The sequence below is a fragment of the Sinohyriopsis cumingii genome, unplaced genomic scaffold (genome assembly GCF_028554795.1).
Source record: "Sinohyriopsis cumingii isolate HCF-2022 unplaced genomic scaffold, ASM2855479v2 utg001050l, whole genome shotgun sequence".
Lineage (NCBI taxonomy): Eukaryota > Metazoa > Mollusca > Bivalvia > Unionida > Unionidae > Sinohyriopsis > Sinohyriopsis cumingii.
The window spans coordinates 31,191-47,913 of NW_028315955.1; the positions used below are offsets into that span (position 1 = coordinate 31,191).

At 37.1% G+C, this 16,723-nt stretch overlaps 1 protein-coding gene across 1 annotated transcript in view; it reads right to left on the reverse strand.

The window, feature by feature from the left end:
* Window positions 1-13,649: 13,649 nt before the first annotated feature.
* Window positions 13,650-16,723, reverse strand: part of LOC149772879 (uncharacterized) — a 103,550-nt gene continuing 100,476 nt past the window's right edge. Inside the window, exon 7 of the mRNA XM_089947162.1 lies at window positions 13,650-15,462. The gene's annotated coding sequence lies outside the window, so the exon portion shown is untranslated. The remainder of the gene's footprint in view (window positions 15,463-16,723) is intronic.

Sequence of the window (16,723 nt, forward strand, 5' to 3'; positions counted from 1 at the left end):
CATTAGTGGGAAGGAGAGCTCGGGAACGGTCCTGCTTGCTTTACATCGCTGGTTTCTTGTTGCATTTGCCTTTTTTTTTTCTTTTTTTTTTTCGAGATTTTTTTTTTCGGAGATTTTTTTTTCTTCAAAATGTTCTAAAAGGAGGGGGGGATGTTCTATGCTGTTTGTAGAGGTTCTTAGTAGAAATCATGTATGAAGAGAGATTTTCAAGGTTATTATGGTATTACTAGTCGAGGTGTTTAGGGCGTGCTTCCTACGTTATGTTATTTATAAGTTTTTAGATATTACCTCTTTAAGTTATTTATTAATTAATGTTTTTAGAGATTGAATGTTATTTATACTTTATTTAGCAAGAGACCGGAGTCCTAGCCGATTACACGGTTCGTTAAGGACATCTAGGACAGGAATCCTAGCTGATTACTCGGTTCGTTAAGGACATCTAGGACATCCGATTTTGCGGTTTCCTTAGTTTTTTATAGGTGCTTCGTAAGTGAATTATTTATTAATACTTTTATAAAATTGAATGATATGTTATGGTTTTTATGTGGTGGCTTCTACATTTATTTAGCTAGTTACTGGGTCTTTTGGTTTTGTGGGGATAGTAATTATATTTTGTTCCTAAGTCCTGCTGAGTCTATGAATTGATTTATATTTGTATATGCTGATTGTTTATTTTTATTAGAGTCCATAAGTAACTCTGGGTATGTGTGTGGTAATCCAATCTCTTTTTGGTTTTTGATAAATATTTTCCGAGCGGGTTGATATTTTGGGCATATATTGAATACGTGGTGTAGATCTTCGGTGGTGTGGCAGTTAAAGCAGTTAATGGTTGCTGGTTTCGGTCCTATAAACCTTCCAAAACTGCTTGCTAGTTTAGTTTTTCCAGTTATTATCCTGTTTATGGTTTTCTGTTCTAAATAGGTACCCTTAGGTAGCTGTATGTTCCTATCTACGTTTTTTGGGGGGGTTTCATGGTGATTTTTCCCTTTTGTGGAGGAGTTCCAAAAATCTTGCCATGTTTGGTCTATATATGTTTGTGCGAAGCTTATTGCTTCTGTAGAGCTATAGTTAAGCTTGATAGAGTTTTGATCTCCTAGTTTGGTTTTTGCAACTTTGTCTGCTGTTTCGTTGCCAGAGATTCCAATGTGCGACGGTATCCACATGAGCTCGACTAATTGATGTGCTGTGGTGATATCGTCGATTAATTGGCATGCTCTGTCGAGGAATTGTTCCCTAGAGTGTGTATTGCGATTTTGGATCGATTTGATAACGCTTAGGGAATCGCTTATAATGACTGCTTTAGGTATTTGGTTGTCTTTGATCCATTGTAGTGGTTCAAGTATAGCCCAGAATTCAGTGGTGTAAATGGAGCAATAGTCAGGTAATCTGGATCCCGTTTGTATATTGAATTCAGGGATGACTATTGCTGCTGCTGTTCTTGGTGGGTTGTTTGTTTTTGATCCATCGGTATATATTTTAACATAGTCCGGGTATTTTTGGTTGATTTCGTTTACCAGTACAGGTTTTAGTAAGTTTTCTTGTCCTTCTTTATTGTCTAATTTGGTAGCTTCAATGTTAATCCTTGGCGGTTTTTGTAACCATGGTGATTTGTTCTGGTCTGTATTGTTTGTTATCTGTTTTTTTAGTAGAGGTATCTTTTCTCTTAGTTCAAGGATTACTTTGCCACTTGGTGTGATAGGTATGATTTTGGGTTTGAAGACAACTTTACACTTATTTATAGCTACTTTGGTGGGATGGTTGTCTGGGTGGGTATCTAATCGAATGGAGTATCGGAGGAGCAGTTCTTGCCTACGTAATTTTAAGGGTAGTTCTCCTGTTAGTGTTTGTAGTTCTTCTAATGATGTTGAGGGGAGTGTTCCTGTGCATAATAGCAAGGCTTTTCTCTGGATAGTGTCAAGTTTTTGTAGTACAGGCTGCTTAGCCGAGTTATATGCTTGGCAACCGTAATCCAGTTTTGATCTAATTAGGCTTTTATATATCGTGAGGAGGGTTTCCTGGTTGGATCCCCAGTCAGTCCCTGTGATGTTCCTGAGTAAATTGAGATCTTTGTTACAATTCTGGGTGAGTTGTTCAATGTGCTGTTTCCATGTGAGGTGGTTGTCAAAGAACATTCCTAGGAATTTTACTACTGTTACGTATTTGATTAATTGATTTTGTATATAGAAGTTTGGATAGACTAGGTTGTTATTTCGTTTGGGGGTGAATATGATTGCCACAGTTTTTTGATGAGATATTTTGAAACCCCATTTGTCTGCCCATCTCCCTATGTTGTCTAGGCTCTGCTGGATTTCTTTAACTACTGTGTTATTGGCAGGATTTCCATTCCTCCATATGCCACTATCATCTGCAAATTGTGACAAGTTTACTTTTGTGGAGGCTACATTGAGGTCAAGGTCGTTTACCATTAGGTTAAATAGTAACGGACTTATTACACTGCCTTGCGGTGTTCCATTTTCAAGTGAAAATTCTTCCGAATGGGTGTTGCCTATTCTTGTGGTAATTTTCCGGCCTGTGAGGAAATCGCCAATCCAGTTGAACAAGCGTCCTGTTATTCCAAATTGGTTTAATCTGGCCATTAGTCCATTGGTCCATACTAGGTCGAACGCTTTTTCTAGGTCTAAAAAAACCGCTATGAGGTTGCGATCGGTTTTCCTATGTGCGTTAAAAGCGAGTTTGATGTCTGTTTCCAATCTGAGAAGTTGGTCAGTTGTGGACCGTTTGTTCCGAAAGCCACATTGATTTATGGAGAGTAGGTTATTGGTTTCTAGGTGGTGTTTTAACCTATTTGCGATTATTGTCTCCATTATTTTGCAAATATTGTTTGTAAGGGAGATGGGTCGGTACGAATTTATGTTGATGGGATCTTTACCTAGCTTGGGGATTGGTATTACTATGGCCTGTTTCCATTTGGTGGGTAGTTGGCCTTTATCCCATATCCTATTGAAGAGTTTGATTATGGCTATTGTTATATTGATAGGTAGTTTTTTGTAGATAATGTAATCTAACTGATCCTTACCAGGGGATGTTTCGTTTTTGGATCGTAGGGCTATCTTCCATTCATGTACTGTGATGTCGCTATTTAGGTGAGATTCTTTTGTTCCTTGGTCTTGAAACATTTGAGGTTGGGTTCCCTCCATTAGTTTTTTGTGTTCTTGAAAGTTTTTGGTGTGATTATTGTTGCTACTCATGTTCAAAAAAGGCTTCGCTAGTTGGTCTGCCTTATCTTTATTTGTTATGGCATTTTTAATTTTTGGGGCTGAGGTAGTTGCTTTCCCTTTTATGGCTTTTATCTTGTCGCATATTTGTTTTGAGTTTGATTTTAGACTCAGTTTAGAGCAAAAGGTTTGTCATAGATTAATTTTAGCAGTTTTTATAGTTTGTTTTAGTGCTTTTTCTTTATCTTTATATTGCTGGAAGTAGATAGAATTTTTGGTGCTTTTATATTTATTTAAGGCCCTTTTTTGTCTTTATGTGCTATAGTGCACTGTTTAGTCCACCATGGTACAGGGTTTTTATTTTGGATATTAGTTGTCTTTGGTATGCATCGGCTAGCTGCTTCTATAATTGTGTCTGTTATGTTATCATAATACATGTCCATACTTGGGCTTTCTAAGTTATCTGGATTTACTCTAACTAGTAATAATTGGAATTGGTGCCAGTCTGCCTGTTGGTACCTCCATTTAGGTGGGGTTTCGTTAGGAATGTGTTGAGTTTTTGTTTGAATGTTGATTGTGATGGGAAAATGGTCACTTCCTAACGTATCTTCCTGATCCACCCACCAATTTGTGATTTGAGCCAATTTTGGGGTAGTGATGGTTAGGTCTATGGCTGAGAGAGCGCCATCCTCAGGGTTTAATCTAGTGTTCGACCCGTCATTTAAGATGACCAGATTGTTCTCAGTTATCCATTTTTCAACCATTTTTCCTCTTTGATCTTTCTTTTTACCTCTCCATAATTCACTGTGTGCGTTGAAGTCGCCACAGATCATTAGACTGTTGTTGTTATTAGTGATTGCCTTTAGTGAGATTAGGTTGGTAGGGCAGAAGGTACCCCCTGGGTCGTATGCGTTTATTATTTGAATGTTTGTGGTTCCTATATTTATCATTACTGACATTATTTCGATGCTATTATTGATGTTTAGGTTAGGGGGTACTTCTATTACTTCACAGTAGATTAGTGTATCTATTAAAAAAATTGCTAGTCCACCCCCTTTCTGCCCCATGGGTCTGTTTTTAAAGATTCCCTGGGTATAGCCTTGTAGTTTGGGCAGGCGTTTGTGTTCTTGTGTTATGAGGGTTTCCTGTAGGCAGATTACGTCTGGTTTTATGGCCGTATTATTCAGTTTGTTGTGCAGTTCTGATAGGTTTTTAAAGATTCCTCTGCAGTTCCATTGCCAGATGGTGATTTTATTATTTTTTGTACTATTCATTTTTGACGTTGTCTTTATCTGTTAGTCTTGTGGTCCAATCAGCTAGTATGGTGAAAATGGTTTTGAGGGTTCTGATTATGCTACTGAGATCTTGCATTATGGTTCGTGTTGTTAGGTTCATTACTTCCTGTATTAATTCTGTGTTAGTGTGTGTGTTAGATTTGGGGATGTTTGGGGTGACAGTTTTGTTTGTATCTGGAGTGTTATCAGGGTGGTCATGGTTTGTTACAATGTGGGTTGTAGTTTTTGGTTCTTTTGTTTCCTGATTCGAGGGTATGTTTTGTGGTGCAATGTTTTCCCTTCTGATTCTGCGTGGAGAGTTTTGGTGCTCATTAATTGTTTCAGAGGTAGATTTTGGTGTGTTGAAGTTGTTTTTACAAATAATGTTTTTGGCAGAATGGTAGGTGAGGTGTTTTCGTTCATTAAGTCCACTATTTATTTCTCTTTTATTGCAAATCTGCATTCTGCCGATCTAGGATAATGGTTTTCTTTACAGTTAGCACATTTTTGTTTAATTGTGTGGCATTCTCCTTTGTGTTGACCTCCGCAGTACTTGCATCTTGGTTTGGATCTACATTTGAGGGCATAGTGTCCCCAGTGCAGGCATTTGGTGCAAAATCTTGGCCTATTTATGTAGTTTTCCAGCTTATGGTACACTCCTGACTGTCCTAGTTTTATTATTGAGGGTATTGGCTCGGTAGCCTCTATAACTGCTTTGTTTGTTCCTTGTCCCTTATGATTTTTAAGACGATATACTTTGGTGGTCTGTGTTCGATTTGCTGTTAGTTTATGAAGTAGGAGTTCATTGCTTATGTCCTTGTTGTATCCGTTTAGTGCTATTACTTTTTTAAAGATAGTGGTTTTAGTGGGTTCAGCCAGATTAGTTGTGGTTTCACTGTGTTTGGAGTTCGAAGTGACTCGTGGTTTTCTCTGAGTGCTATGGTGTCTCTCTACTTTGATCTTTATTGGGCCTATAGTTTCAATTTGGATGAATTTTTCCACCTGTTGAATTGTGCTGCATTGGACAATGAGGTAGTTTCGCCTTGGTCTTATCAGTTTGAATTGTCCTGTGTGAATTTTGGCCAATGCTGTCATAATATTATTGGTACTTAGACTAGTAATTCTGTTGCACCTGCTGCTTATGTATATGGTGTGTTCGATGGAATGATAACTGTACATTTTGTTTTGGGGGTTATGTTGTTGTTTTATTTCCTGTTTTGAGTTAACCTTACTTGTGGGTTTTTTCGGGTCGTTTTGGGGTTTTAGCGGGCCCTTGCCATTACCTAGGTATGTGTTTTGGGTTGTTTGGGGTCTTTGGGTTGCCATATTAATGATGCTGCTGGGTCGTTTTGTAGTGTCTAATTCATTGGATTTGTTCCCATAGGTTGGTGGTTCCCTTGCTGTTATTATCCCAGATGGTCCAGGAGTTTGGCTTGAGTGTCTAGTTTCTTTCCTAATGTTTTGATTTATTGTTGTTTGCTTGATTTCCTGTTGTTGGTTTGTTTGCATGCTTCTAGAATTGGTTATTTCATTTTTGGTGAATTTTGGGGTGCTGGTTATGGTTATGTGGTCTAATTGTGGGGAGTTTAAGGTATGTAGGTTACTGTCAAATTCATTTGTTAGGTTTGGAATAGTGGTGTCTATATCTTCATTTGTGTTTGGTTTTTCCGCTTCCTTGAAGACGATTGGCGATAGTATTGGCATTGTATTTATATTGTTCCCTGGAGTGTAGTTTTGTATTTCTATTAGTTTCTGTTGGTGGGGTGGGGGGTGTTAATTATGTCTGCTGGTTTGTGGTTTGTTTGGTCTGTGTTTTAGACCAGAATTTGGGGTCCCAGTGTGATGTTGGTTGAATTCGAGTTTGCTGTGGTTGGTACTACTTGCGTTAATCTTGCTTGTTTTACATGCTTTATTGGTGCTGTTTGGAGTTGTGATACAATAGTTTTACTGATTTATTGATAGGGTTGTTTGGTGGTTTGTGTGTTTGCGTGTTTGGATTGAATAGAGCCATTTGTTTGGACCTAGTTTGAATTCTTCTGCTTAAATTGCGTATAGCATTGAATGATGACTTATCTTTTGTTTTTGTCCTAACCCAGTCTGCTCCTCTGCTAGAAGTCTCTCATTTGTTTTCTGTTACGTGTTCCTATCGTTCCTTTGTTTGATAGTTCCTTTGTTCTGTTCAATTCCTTTGTTCACGGCTTGGCGGTTTGCTAATCGTTTCCTCTTCTTGGTATTATTTCTTTGCTCTTGTTTTCCAGTTCCTTTATTCTATTTTAACTGGTGATGGTGGTGGCCGCACTCAGTAGAACTTTTAAAATTATACACGAAGCCGGTTTTACACAGTAAACAAATCAAGCAAATTGACCCATAGTTACACTGCTATGCAGAGTGGTGTTTATGTGATACATTAATTGACGTATTTCATGCGTTTGTATCCTTGAAATATAACTATTTAACTTCTCAAGGCATCTTCGGAACTAAGATAAGATGCTGTAACGTGGCGTCTCTCCATATATATATATATATATATATATATATATATATGTGTGTGTGTGTGTGTGTGTGTGTGTGTGTGTGTGTGTGTAAATTTGGCTGGATTCAACAATGGAAGGAACATTTAAATCTACTGTACTTAAATTAATTTTCCTTGATCACAAATATTTATAGTATTGGGTTAATATGTGCAAATTTAGTTTCAACTTAATCTTGACAACGTAGTGTCAGAGGGGTGTATATATCAAGCGATAATTTCCACAAATTAAATGAATGCCTCGTATCCCGAACTACACCGGATTTATGCTGAATATAGAAACAGTTAATAAGTACGGACAAACTTTCCATGTTAACAAGGTATCAAAGGCCAGAACAAACTGAAAATATCGCAGGTGTACCCACCTCCAAAGCTGTTCACACTAACGATTGTGTGCAGACACTGGCGATTCTTCTGTATGGTCTGTATCAGCTCAGAACAACGTTTGGCAAGACCAACACAGTCCGAGACTGAAATTTTGCATGCTAATTTTACATATTTGTTTTGGCAAACAATACAAGGCAACATCTATAAAGCTTATCTGAATAACAATGAATCTCGGATATGTTCAGTCTTCGCTGTAGTTATATGACAATTCTATTTGCACTGGACAAGAATTGCATTTAAGATGCATGTACTATGACACAAGTGTCATGGAATTGTATAAATCCCTTTATTTATTAAATACTCGGGTTTCGTGTGTGTGTGTGTGTGTGTGTGTGTGTGTGTGTGCAGCGATACCCAGGGGTGTTTTATGTATGTTGTACAATATTTCGAAGCAGTGGATTATGTACATCCAATGTCGCACGTGCGAAGTGCTTTCTATGGAAATAACAGATTCATCAAGCGCACAGAAGATGTAGGGCTACATTATCTGTGTATAAATGCCTCACCGTAGGACGAAATCTTTACATTACGGAACGTCTTGTCAGTGAGCAGTCTACTTAAGGACTTGCACATCTTCAGCTGTAGAGGTATGCGAGTTATTTACTAATTTCTTATCTATATTATAACGTATATCTATTGTACTACCACGTTTATTTTTGTATATTTTCTATGTGTTTCTCCGGATTGCGTATTATAATGCAAATATGTTCTGTCCTTGTATGTGTCCTAACGGGAGATCTAAATTAGCAATACAATTGTCAAACTGATATGTCAATGCAAATCGATAGAAAATAATACACAAGTCAAACAAGACATGATGGAGCATACGACATGTCAAGGTGATATAGTATGTACTGTAAGATAACTTATATGGTTGTGTCATGTCAATGAATGCCTAATAAAATTTAAATGAGTAGACAAAGAAGTAATAGAACGAATAGTGTGAAGAATATAAAACTGGAGAAATTTTAGAGGAATAGTTTGAAACATCAACGCAATTGTTAGACTATATTCAAATGCGATTTTTGCCTCCCAGTATATACCTTTAAGCCTTGATTGGAATTTATCCAGGGGTCAATTCATTCCAGTTCGTTTTTCAGGTCTTGGATTGCTGATCGATACTGTTGATGTTTGTCAGGTAAAATATTATAAGTATTCAAATACAGGCCTTGAAAATTATTCCAATCTATACATATTATAACTGAATAGTTCTCAAATAATTTAATTTCTTCCTTTACATTTCTAAAAAAGGTAGGGTTATCATCGTTATACCCATACACATTTACGCAGGTTATTCTATTTTCATTGATTGTAATATCTAGCATAATAAATCTTCATTGACTGTCACTTCTTTCTTTATGGATCACAAATTCAAAAGTATTTCTAATGAATATTGAGTCTCCAAGGTTGCAAATTTATGGTTTTATTATTTGTCTATGTACTTTTAGTAATGTCAGGCATTCGTTAAACAGTATTTGCTTCGCGGCTTTTTCCGTATTTTCAGAAAAAAACGAGTGAAACAATTTTGACCTAACAGCGCTTCTAATTCCATAATATAGCATTGTCCCATACGTTGGGACCTACATTATTGCATTTTTATGCTAAATCTTGAATAACATAATATTTAAACTTGTGTTCTATGAGTTGAATATTTTCCTTAATATATGTGCCCAAATATATACGAAAACAGGCAGTCTAATAGAGGGGTACTTCCAGACAAAGCGATGTCCGCCATTATTTCCCCCTGACAGGCTCATGTATGGTTTCAAACTGATTTTATGAAGAAAATAACACACAAGCAGCAGTTAAACTCTTTAGGTCACCGATTCTGTTCTTAAAACACAAACTGCTATTCGCATCCTATTGTTTAAGTTTTGCAACACATATTTTTATGCTTTATCATCAAATGATAACTTGCGGAAATCGGCTTATAGTTGCTATTTCAGTTCTTAAGCGATTTAGTCGCCCACTTCGCCTGGTAGCGTGACCCCAGGTGTACATATAAATTCTTTACTTGATGTTGCTAGAGGCACTAAGAAGCACTAACAGTTATAACTTGGTACTATGAACTTTTTAATGCACTTTAGTGAACTTAAAACCTGTATAGTAATTGTAATTAATAATTAGCTATTTGCTGTCAACTTATGGAATTTAACAATATACCGGTTTCAAGATATTAATTTCAGCAGTTGCAAAACCCCGAATCTTCTTCCCCTGCCATGAAAACCGAGTTCTACTTTTTTCATCATATACATGTATTTGTAACGATCGTTTCGGACATGAAGTGAGTCATTTCCTAACTAAAAGGAAAAGCTAACACTGGAGCTAAATAGTTTAGCAGATTTTCCAAGAAATACAGAACAGTGTCGGAATTAAAGCAGAAACCAGGAAGAACAGAAAGGAAAAGGTAAGAGAAATGAAGCTGATGAAATATTAGATGAGATTCAGCTTCTCAACACAAATCCCATTGCTACAGAAATTATCCACGCCAGAGACCTGCCCAAACCACGCATTTTCTGATAAACAGAAGAACAATTAAGAAATTTCAGATCCTTCCTCCAGTCAAATGTTGGACTGAATGGCATCGTTACAAGTTTTAATCTTGGACCATGTTATGTGACAGTATTGGTCTATAAGCGCCACGAAGTTATCAGAAGAGATTCCAAGGAACCACATATCCTGTTGGGCCATTTTATGCTACACTGGTATGGATAAACCTCTTCATACTACAGATTCTTTGTGCACCTAAAGGGTGCCTTTAGTCTAGATGTAAGAAAAATCGAAATGCTGATAGGCTCTGATGATGAGAAAGCATTGACAAATGCAGTTAACATGATATTCCCAGAGGCCAAAAGGAATCTCTGCACTAAGCATATCAAAAATAATCTTAAGTGGCGCATTACTGACAAAACTTTTAAAAAAACTTCAAATAAAAGACTGTCACGTTTGCTAAGCCCCAGCTATAAAGTCATGCATAACTATAATCTACCTGTATTGGTAATATTACCACGCCTTGTGTTTGATATCTAATGATTGCCATGTGGTTAGTGTTGAACTCTTATGCAAGGTTACCATGACCAGCCAGAGACCGGAAACTTCAGTTGGTATGGGCGACTGGTCACGTCACTTAAAAAGGTTTGTCGCTATCACAAATATATGTTGAAGGATAGTTCAAGGCTCAAAGGGAAAGTCCACAGGATGAATGGTGCATGTCCTTATCCCTTCCCACGTTGACAGACAGAGATAGGGACATTGATAAGTTTGATTGGATCGGTCCACAGCGATATCCCATCAAAAATCAAGATCGCAGGCGTGATTACAATTCAGACCCAATTGATACCTTCCGAAATCATAAGAGTAATTTAGTATTCGCTTGGAAGGATTGCGGATCAATAGGGTTTACTCCAAGAAAGAAGCCACTCATAATCTGGCGGCAGATCTTAAAGGTAGATTCTAAGGAAAGACAAAGCTTCATAAAAATCAGTAAGTTACTTGGTCAATTTTTGCAGAATATTACGGCATCCTAATTGTAATCATTTATAGTATGTACACTTAATTACTAGGATCATTTAGCATGTAGAATTACCTTTGTAGTGTTTCATTTACATGTGTATTTGAAAAATGAGCATGAGCCTTCCGTGGAGAATTATTAGATGCTAGGCAGAATTATGTAGATTGTTAGCTTGTGGTCAGAATAATTTTGTAATTCACTATTAGGTTACTTCGTAGTAAACCAGTGCCTTTATTAATCCATTATGTTAGAATTTATGCATGATTAAATTGTGAATTTGGAAAATGGTTGAAGTATGTAAGATTAGTTTTTATGGACAGATGCATATATCAGAGCATGCATATTTGAATATTTGCATACTTTGTACAAGTTGTAAGGTAACGAAATGTATCTGATTATTGTGATATTGTTTAGTATAATGAGATTAGGAATATGTGCAGACGTGACGGAATTTATTGATATTTGTATAAGTAATTGATACAGTGCTGTATTATGAGAGTTGTTTTACAATACAAGAACGTATGGGTATCTTGATGTGAAATGCATGACCAAAGAAATTTAAATGCCATTATCTGATGTTAGGCTGTGTGTAGTGTGAGATGAGAGGGCTAAGGAAAAAAATTGTACCGTCCGTGTATTTTCACAGGAAGCTTTTTATGGGACAAAGAACTTCTGGTTCCACTGGATCCCAAGTCTTCCAGAGTTAGAGATGGATTTGAGACTGTAGCTGAGACAATCAAAGTCAACAGAAGTGGAGAAAGGTTGGGGAGGAAGAGGAGAAGGAATTGGGAGAAAAAGGAGAGAGAAAGGATACAACAGATGAGTAGAAATACAAGTACAGGTGGAAATCAATCTCACACTGCTAATCAAGCAATGCAATATACTTATTAAAGGGTCAAACGGAAGGAGTGTAATTGGAAATTTGAGCCATTTGATTAATGAATTGTTAATAAATTGTTATTCATTGAATTTCAACCCTCTTTGTATATTTAACCATCTAACCATCAGCATTACTGATTGGGGGGCTTAGAGCTTTACATCTATCTTTCACTAAATTTAACTTCCAACCAAATAGAGCCTGGGTGGGACTTCTATAATAGTTTAAATAAAATATTGGGAGCACCCCACCCCAATCATATACTTCGTCACAAAGACACATAATTATCAATAAGATATTTGGCCCTACAAGAGAAGCCTACGCAAATTATAGCATTGACTTTGAAGGTAGAAATGACAAATTAAAAAGAAAAACTGATATCAACATGAAGACTTTCTTCAATACTATGAAAAATATATAGAAAGAAAAATTGCCGACCACTGCATCAGCAAGAAAGACGAATTATGGACAAATAACAATACTGATCCCAAGAACCACAAACTGAAGCTTGCTGTAAACTGACCCAAAGAAAACTGCTGATCTTATTCTACAACTGCACAGAGTTGTTCATGTGCACATGACAAATATGTGGCAGGTACTTTACGGTACTGGAAACTTCAGTTTTGTTCAAAACTTAAGGAAATATAAAATTGCACTGGCTGTATGGCACAACATGCCTGAGGAGGACAAACAGGTTTACTTTAAGAAATTCCTGAGTGCTAAAACAAGAGAACAAAAACTAGAGGTTGTTTTCTCCTCTGATGGCATATATATTCGTCAAAGGACACAAGGCATTGCCAAAAAGCCAAACCAGAAGACACAGGTGAAAACTGGTTGAATATATATGACAAAACAGTAAACAAAGGACAGAACCATTCACTTTAAATAGCAACCCTGACTCTGTGATTGTTGATGATCTTTACATTTCTGGTTAATATATGGATCAAGGTCAACCTTAAACTTGCAAAGACTATCTTGAAACAGGATCTCATAAATATCACAGTTATTCTAAAGAGCCTTTAACAGCTTCCTGGGGTTTTCCCGGGTTCTTCCTCCACCATTAATACTGGCCGCCATACATAGCCTATCCTGTGCTGAAAAATGGCGTTAAACCCTAAAACAACAACAGCAACTAAATTCTTTTGTTATTAAAATACTGACATGATGCAGACTATATAATACTCTTAACAGTGAAATACCATATATGAATTAGTACCATCCAGTAGAAAGATTAATGTCTTTTTTCTACTCACTATCAGTGGCGAAGAAAATACACATGGAAATCTGTCCGAAATGTGAGCCAGTCACCATGATGGCTGTGTTCAGGAGATGTTTAAGTCAGTTTACTTTGTATATTTTTAAACTGAATTAAAGTGCTCTGCAAACGTTTGTAGTGTTAATTTCTAAAACTTACTGACCAGTAAAACAAAGCCTAGATAGAGGTGTCATTCCTGTTGCTCAAAATATATTTGTATATGTTTAAATACTATCCATGTTAACAGAATTTATCAATTTATTTTAGTAGCATTTATGTTTTCTCTGGTAATTAAATACTTTACAATGTTCTCAGTGCCCATTTTCATATGCTTAGAGCCTCTTAGTGCTTCTTAGCTGTGTTTGCCAAGCCCTGACAAATCACACCTAATCCTTCACAAGTTTCCTCACATATTTCATAAGATGGGGCTTGACACCGATGTGCATCAGCAAGTGTCTTCACAAATCAAACATATCAGCAAACATTTTGCAACATATAGTTATTTGGTTTATTTACTGGAGTGAATCTTAATGTGCTTAGATAAATTAGACCGCTGACTAAACAGTTTTCCACATGTTTCACATTTGTGTGGTTTGTCACCTGTGTGTATCCTCGTGTGTAATGTCAAATTAGACTGACGACTAAACATTTTCCCACATGTTTCACATTTGTATGGTTTTTCACCTGTGTGGACCCTTAAGTGTGTTGATAAACTAGTCGGATGACGAAACAATTTTCCACACGTTTCACATTTGTATGGTTTCTCACCAGTGTGTATCCTCATGTGTACTGACAAACCAGACCTCTTATGAAACAATTTCAAACATATTCCACACTTAAAGCGTTTTTCACCAGTGTGTGTCTTCAGGTGTATTAATATATCGGGCCTCTGTCTAAAATATTTTGAACATATCTCACATTTAAAAGGTTTCTCTCCAGTGTGTATCCTGAAGTGTATGAACAAATCAGAGTTATGGCTAAACAATTTCCCACATATCTCACATTTAAAGGGTTTATCAGCACTGTGTGTCTTCAAATGCGCTGAGATATTACACATCTGCCGAAACAATTTCCCACATACTTCACATTTGAAGGATTTCTCGTCACTGTGAGTCTTCAAGTGTGTAGACAAATTAGAGCTCTGGCTAAATAATTTTCCACATATTTTACATTTGAAGGGTTTGTCCCCAGTGTGTATCCTCAAGTGTGCGGACATAGTAGAGCTCTGGTTAAACATTTTTCCACAGGTATCACATTTAAATGGTTTGTCCCCGGTGTGTACCCTCATATGTACGGTCAAATGATGATTTACCGTAAACGCTTTACCACAAATTTCACATTTGTATGGTTTCTCACCAGCATGTTTCCTTGTGTGTAATACCAATGCAGTACTGCCGCTATACAGTTTTCCACATAGATTGCATTTGAATGACGTTTCACCAGTATGCATCTTCACGTGTCTTTTCAAACTAGAGTTTAGTTGAAACGATTTACCACATATTTCACATTTGTATGGTTTGATAGCGGAGTTCATCTTCAAGTGCTTGGATTATTGACGGCTCAACGCAAATAATTTTCCCCATGTTGCACATTTAAAGGAGTTTTCTCCAGTGTGTTTCCTGCTATGTGGTTCCATTATAGGCTAAGGAATGAATAATGTACGTAACTATTTATTCTCTTATGGATCGTCCCAGGATGAGGAAAGTGGACATTTCCATTGTCATCTGTTGCCCATGTACAAGGTCAACTAGTGACCAATTCCTTTCGGGCTCGCGGTACTAATTCAATTCCCATATAAAAACCATGCAAACACAGTGATATTAAAATTCAGTAACTTTAAATTTCCTAACGCTCATGATGAAATCAACAGTTACCAGTACAGACTCATCCTTGATGAAATTTTGTTTGTAGAGAAAACCTAATGAGCAGAGGCACTTCCTGGACCTACACGTGTTTGAAACATGTGCTTCCGCTACAAGGATTCAGATGCTAAGCTAATTTCAGTAATGAGTTTTCCTGACTGAAGTCTATAAAAAGACTGATATTCCACCACGAAAACATTGCCTTTTTTTCTTCTTCGATTACAACTAGGATAAATTCTAAAAGATCCTCTTTACTAAAATATAACATCGATTATATATATCCCACGGCTAAAAGATTACATGTATGGAGTTACACACTCCTTCACCAGCACACTCGGCTAGCAGTCACACTGGCCAATCAAGCCGTCAGTATTCCAGGTCAGTCAATCAAACAGTCAGCGCCCACCAATCTCGATCAGCAGCGCCCGATCAGCTGCTACTCGACCAGCAACACTGTTTATTCAGCTCTACGGCTACTATGGTTCAGCTTCACAGCTGCTATGGTCGACTTTTTTGGTTAGCTCTGCAGCTGGTACCACGTCGAATCCGCTCACTCCGATACCTCTGATCGCTACGGTCACTCGGGTCAGCTGAAAATACATCTAACAAAATGTACTATGCATGACACGGGCATATAAGATAAAACGTAATGACGTTATATACGGTAAGTTATACAGATTACATTATCTGCACAATAATTACAAAACAACAAACAGGTTCAGAAGTAAACCTAACCGTGCCCGACTGGAATCCTATGGTACTAAACGTTTCTTAAAAATGCCGCTTTATATTGCTAATATAAATCCCTTGCTAAGTCACAAACCAGAATAGAAAATATTTCCATTACACTACGTAAATCAAAGCTACATAGCAAACATACAAAAATAAACGTGGTAGTACAATAGTTATAACTTATACACAATAAATTAATAATTCACATACCTCTAAAGCTGAAGATGTGGAAGTTTTTAAAGTAGTTGTTGACACCACTTAGCCCCACCTTTGCGTACATAGATGGTTAAAACTTAAAAGTGACACCCTGGTTTTCCAACCGTGCTATGTGGTATTTCTCTCTGTCCACCTTTTTTGTGTTATAAGTGTAAGTGTCATAAGAAGACAATTAATAATAAAATAAGTGTAATTTAGTCAGGGCTGTTCTCTGTTTTGTTCGTCAAATAATATAGTTTTACGTTATCCCAATAATGATTAAGTAGTTATTCTTTATTCCCTGTGCCTGGGCTGGCAATGGGCCTGATTAATAACCACCCTCGCTTGAACATAGGATAGTACTAACTTCCCTTAGGACTATTACGTCCAAGGGAGGGGTTCTTTCCTTTCCTTTTGTTTTTGGTGGTTACTCGTTTTAAATTGACTCTGCCAAATTCGTTTTGTCTTGTGTTGTGCAGTGATGTGCGTTGTGCTGTAGTTGCTCCGCCTTTATATGTAACATATACGAGGAACAAGCTTCGTTGTAGCAGTGGTTAATAAGACAAAACATCGTTCTGTCCAAGGGCTGCAGATTATTGGGTGTCAAAGACAGTATATCAATATTTTCCTCAAGCACTTTCACATCAGCCAATGACTCTTGGGGTGATTGGCCATCCAATATCAATAGCTGGGATCGCTTTTCGCCACGGTGCTTAAGGAAGATTTCTCCAAACCACTTCACTCATATAGCATGCCATTCTTCAATTGGAATGAATTTCCATCGTGACCCCTCTTGTGCTAGACGTATGCTGAAACCATGGAGAAACACGTTTGTTTTTAAGTAAAAAAAAAAAAAAAAAAAAAAGTGGCGACATCTTGTTACCCGATGCAATGCAATATGCCATAACTGTGTCATGGGTCCGA